Source organism: Syzygium oleosum, unplaced genomic scaffold, assembly GCF_021117445.2.
Source record: "Syzygium oleosum isolate NSW1041296 unplaced genomic scaffold, Sole_v2.1 Sole_v2.18, whole genome shotgun sequence".
In the NCBI taxonomy this organism is placed as follows: domain Eukaryota; kingdom Viridiplantae; phylum Streptophyta; class Magnoliopsida; order Myrtales; family Myrtaceae; genus Syzygium; species Syzygium oleosum.
Genome location: NW_026607502.1, coordinates 4,962,015 through 4,968,014, shown reverse-complemented (window position 1 = coordinate 4,968,014; position 6,000 = coordinate 4,962,015).

The window sequence follows — 6,000 nt, the reverse complement described above, 5'->3', positions numbered from 1 at the left end:
TACAATAATCACATGGACCTCCTCACACCAGAGAAGCTCATGTCAATTTTCCCACTTAACTTTGCCATGAGAAAGAGGAGGAGTGCATACCTGGTTCTGGTCAACGAACACGATGAGCTTACTGTAGTTGAAGAGAGCAACCCTTTTGATTTCTACGTGTCACTTGCAAGGCATTTTCACTTGTTTTGAATGCTCAGTACTGTCCCACGACAACCGGCCACAAATATGCAACTCTCGTCTTTCACCATCTCCAATTCCTCGTGTGATTCCAAAAGCGGTGGCAGCAACGGAAGTTCCAGATTGAGAATACGTAAGGCATTATCCTTAAGATTGTTGGAAAAATTGTTAGATAATATGAAAAAATAAGAATAATTGTGGGAATTCTATTGAAAAAGATGAGAAAATAATATCGATGTCTGAGGCGTGTTAGTCACTGTCCTTAAAGATAATTCCTCCCTTCGGAGTACGAAACTCGGTGCGTAAGGCTCTAGCGGCTGTCCTCCCAAATTACAACAGACCTTCTTCTATACTCCGCACTGAATATTAGAAGGAAACAGGAACAACATTATGTGTATAACCCAACAAAGAAAGGAAGAATGGATAAAAGAAAGAACAAAGAATATTCTTTAATTTAGGTTACCAAAAAAAAAAGAATATTCTTTAATTTTTTATATGTATATGTATATCACTTTCCAATTATGTTCAAAGTAACAATTTATAGGTACAAGAAAGAGTGTCGTTAAGAAACCATTATAAAGCCGTTGTAAAATAATGGAGGGTTTAAGAACAATTAAATCAAACGTTATAAAGCCCTTAGAAAGCCGTTATACGGCCGTTGCAAAACCGTTACAAAATAATGGCTTCATGGCAATCATAAATTATAACAAATATTTCAAAACTGCTAATATATCCAACAAGATGTGAGATGTGTAAATAAAAGTTTAACTTGATCTGTGTTGCTGAAGACTACACCAGTACTAATTATCAGAACGAGGCCATATGCAGGTACTGTGATCGAAGCTCATGCGATTCGGAGAAAAAATTCAGACTCCACAGAAGTTTTCTGTCTTTATATAAGTGCAGATCAAATGTTCGCAGAAGTATAAGAGATTGTCTCAGGCTTGTGAGCGGACAACATTTTTGTCGCCAACCAAGTTGAAAATCTTTGAAGGGGTATATAAGAAATGGAAGCATCGCTTTGAAAAGTTTCTGGTCATGTCTGTTCTGATGCTAACAAGAGACCTCGTTACGTAAAAAAATTTGGGGACGACTCTTTGGTCTTGGTTTAAGCGTACAAGCCCCGGTTTAAGGGTGCATTTGGTGCGGCGTTTTCTAGAGTCGCGACCTTGGCAGCCTGTCGCGCAGCTTTTCGTATTCTTGTTTTAGCAATTCGTTGTTGTTCGCGCTTGTTATATATGAGGCTAAAGTCGTCGTGGGTTCACGTGTTTTACGTTATATCGATTTGTAAAATAAGTGCTTCATTTGAGACTTGGATATATTATCGAAACAAATGTATATTGTTTAGACATTCGAGAATAATGAGATAAAGAAAAATACATTTTAGAAAGAACAGTCGAACCACAGAAGTAAATTTGAAAGCCTCATGCGTAGAATTCTTTCAAAAGCAGCTTTCAATTATCTTGATTCAACTTCCATTCGCCATTTGAAATTTAAAAGGAACTACCACATAATGATACCAAATGGGTATAGGCTATGTCAACCGCGGGGGCGGTATACTGTGGGGCCCGTTTAGTTCAACTTTGGGAAGGAGCCTTTGAGGAATGCAAATACCTTTAGGTTAAAATCTCTTGGGGAAATGCAAATGGTGTTTGGTAAAAAATTCTTTGTGAAGCTACTTTGGCCAAAGTAGTATTTGGCTAATTTTTTCGCGCAACCCAGGCGATAGCCGCCTAGGTCACGGCCCAGGCCGACGTCACCTGAGGTCGCGCGACCCAAGGCGACGGCCCCTGGGCGATCACGCGACCTCAGGCAGCCATCGCCTGGCTCAGGCAACCTCGCCGGCCCTTCGCCGTCCAGATCCAATGTCGTCAGCAGCCCTTGCTGGCCATGCTTTCGTGAAGAAGATGAATAGTAACAAGGGGGCAAAACCGGAATATTAAAGTTTGAGTGAGGGCAATTTGGGAAGGGAAAAAAAATTTCAGCATTTATGGAATGCCGAAAGCCCAAGGCTGGTCCGGACCAGCCTTGGGCTTTCGGCATTCCAAATGCTAGCATTTGGCCAATGCTTGGCCGAAAGCTGAACCAAACGGGCCGTGTGCCTAAATTTTCAATTATTGCACGTTACCACACCGAGCTTTCATTTTCTTACGGTCGTTACCTCCTTTATATTTCATGTTATCATGTGCAATGCACGACTTTTGAGAGGTAAAGTATATTTCCATCTTAGTTTTGGAAGAGAATCTCGCATCACAATGACACGACCTAAAATATTGATATCATAAAAGCTAACAATCAATAATACTATTAAAAAATAAAAACTGTCAAATTTCAATGAATATATTAATAGAATTAATAAGATATTCTATGAGAAAAATACATTTAAGTAAAAAGGAAAAGGAGTCCTCAATAACAAAGAGATCAAATTACAAACATTAAATATTCATTATGTATCTTTAAATTGTCAATTTTATGGAAAAAATTTGTGGATCAATAAAAGAATATGTGAAATTATGACCTTAGATTTCGGTTAATCATTTTCTTTCATGAGCTAATAACATCATTTCCTCTTATAATTCTATTAAATATTTTTTTATTAATTAATCAGTTTTTACATTAATTAACCCTATAATTGTACATAAAGAGTAAGCATATTTGTCATTTTACCTTTTTGTTAGTGAGGCCTTTTCCTTTTTATTTAATTATTTTATTCTTTTTCTTGAAATATTTATTTATTTATATCGAAGTTGCCATTTTAACAATTTTTTGGTGTTTAATATTATTAGCTTAACTTTTTTACACTCTAGTTAATGCGTTTATATGCATAACTTTACCACACATGTGCATTTAAGAAGACTTCATCCAAAGCAAAATGCATCAATTAATTTTTCTTTTAAGTGATCCGAAAACACCTTGATTAAATATTAACATTTAGAGAATTCTATTATAACTACAGCTATCCAAAATACAGATGCATTTATGATAATACCAACACGAGTAAAAAAAAAATTTGCCCCCAACATAAGATTAGTGAAGTTTGGTCTTTGTTGATTGCATTCGTGTTTCAAATCAAGTCGCCTCGCTAAACATTATTGGTAATTAGTTCCAATTTGAGGTTTACTATAAATCCAAAATTGACCAATGCATCCTTTTTAACTAAAAATAATAATATTTTTATTAATATTTATTTTTTGATTATTGGTATTTTATTTAATTTATTTTTCTCCCTCTTTCTACATTTTTTTTCATTTTTACAGCAATTGAGGGTAAAACAGAGATTTCCTTAAAAAATGATACGAACCCCTTAAAAGTCACGTGCATCACACATGATAACGGGAAGAATAACAGAGAATTAACGGTCATAACAAAATGAGAGTCTATGGAGTATGGTGTAATAGTTGAAACTTTGGGAGCAAGCGTGTATTATCTCCAAATTTCAAGGGGTTTCATCTGATTTTTCTAGGGGTGCGAGGTTCCAAGGTGACTAGGGTATTTTTCGCTATCCTTGAACCCGCCATATAGATACCGATTCCAAATTCTTGGAACTTAGAAACTGTCGGTTCCGCATGCTCTAGGGTATCATGTACTACTTTGTATTTTTTTCAATTGATTCGATAAAAAAAAATTGTGGTTCTTTTGAGCATTCAACATAAAATATATGGATTAAATGATACAAAGAACCTAAAATAATGATAAGATCGAGAGTAACAAAAACGAAGAAACATTTCAATTTCCACCCATCATTGAAAAAGAATGGCTTACATGAAAGTCTACCAAACTCAACTGAAAGCATGAACTAAAATGTATTCTTGAGATGGACGGTGAAATCGAGTTGCACATTCGTTTTTCTAATGGGATTGAAGATTGTTGGTCAACTAGTTATACTTTTCACACATTCAAATGCGACAATTTCATAAAGAAAAAAGAGAAAGTATTAAATATCTAAGCACGCACATATGTTTAATTAAGAAACATTACACATGGTAGATTAAATTATCTAAAAAGTCATAAACCTATTGCACTTTTGCCAATTCAGTTGTGAAACTTTTAATTTCGCCAATTAAGTCATTAACAATTTCACGTTTTGCCAATTGAGTCCATCTAGCTAATTTTACCAGGAAATTATTTATGTGGACGTTGGCTGTCGTACATGGCACGACCGGTGCTGACGTAGACAATTTTTTATAATATATTTCGAACATTTATTAATTTTTTTTTCAATTTTTTCTTTTTTTCTTTTCTTATTTTTTTACACATATGGCCAGCCGACCATCGTCGGCCACGGTTCTGGTTTGGACGAGGCCGACACCCTTACCTAGACCAAGCCTCTGGCTAGTGATGGTCGACCAACAACCTCGCCAGCCATAAGTATAAAAAAAAGAAAAGGAAAAAGGAAAAATCAAATCAAATCAAAAATCAAAAAAATAAGAAAATATTATTCAAAAAATTTTCTACGTCAGTGCCAATCGCGCCATGTAAAACAGCTAGTGTCAACATCAGCAATTTCCAAGCATAATTGGCCGAATGGACTCGATTGGCAAAAAATTTAAGACCGAATTGGTAAAAGTGCAATATGTTTAGGACTTCTTGGATAATTTTCCCCACATAATATGTACAATGTGGTTTAGGAGTGAGCAAGATGGACCGACCGAACCGGGAACTGCCTGGACCAGACCGAACCGGCCGATTGGATCTAGTTCCTAAGAGTGTTGGTTCGGTTCCAGGCTCCTAAAAATGGAACTAGTGTCCGGGCGGTCCAGTTCCCGGTTCCAAGGGCGAACCGGACCAGACCGACTATATATATATAATTTTTTTTAATTTCTTCAAAAAATTAAGTTTTGCAATGTAAAACCCAAAGTGAACATCAGTCCTCCTCCCCCGAAACTTTCCAAAAGTTACGTCGTCTTCACTAGTAACACAAACAAATTTAACTCGTCCGGGAGCTATACTCCACTAGAACAATTACTACAAAATTACAAAACTTCTGGACTAATTTCAAAGGAAGAAAAAGGTACATACCTAGCCACTATAAGTAATAAGAAATTTAACGTGAACACAGATTGCAACCTCTATCGTAAATTATATACAATAATCGACCGGTTCCACTGAACCGGACCGAGATCCGATCACCCCCAAGTGTACGGTTCGAATCGAAACACCGGGACCCACCACGAATCCCGGGTTCGACATTTGGGAATCCGAAACTTACCCCTAATTCCCTCTCATCCAAAAAGACGAAAATCGCTCTGCTCAAGTGCTCATGATGCTCATCCTCACGCAAAACTCGGTGCAAAAGCCCCCTGCTGTTACGAGCAGTACCGACCGGTGACGCAACGGTCAACGATTTCTTGCAGGCCCATGCGGGGACCGCACTGGCCTCCCCCGCCGACATCAGCAGGCTCTTTGATCGGCCGCGTCCCAACCCTGCATTTTGGAACCGCCCGCCGGACAGACACTCCCGGCCGTCCGATCCTCCCCCGCGTTGGGGGATGGTCCCTCCTATAACGACGGCGGCGGCGGTGGTGAGATCACCGTCGATCGTATCGTTCAGGGGGGGACAGAGGATGCTGGCGACCCAACGGCGTACGACATCGGTCAAAGGGTCAAAAGAAGGAGCATCACAAAACGGTCAAGAAACCATAAAGCGTGACTTTATCTAAAATATAATATATATATATATATATATATATATATATATATATATATATATATATAAATACATACATACATATATTGTGAGCATGAAAAGAGGACTTGACTGGATATTTGCATGGCGTGGCCAAAAAATTAAATTTCGTGAATTTGATGAAAACCCTTGAATTG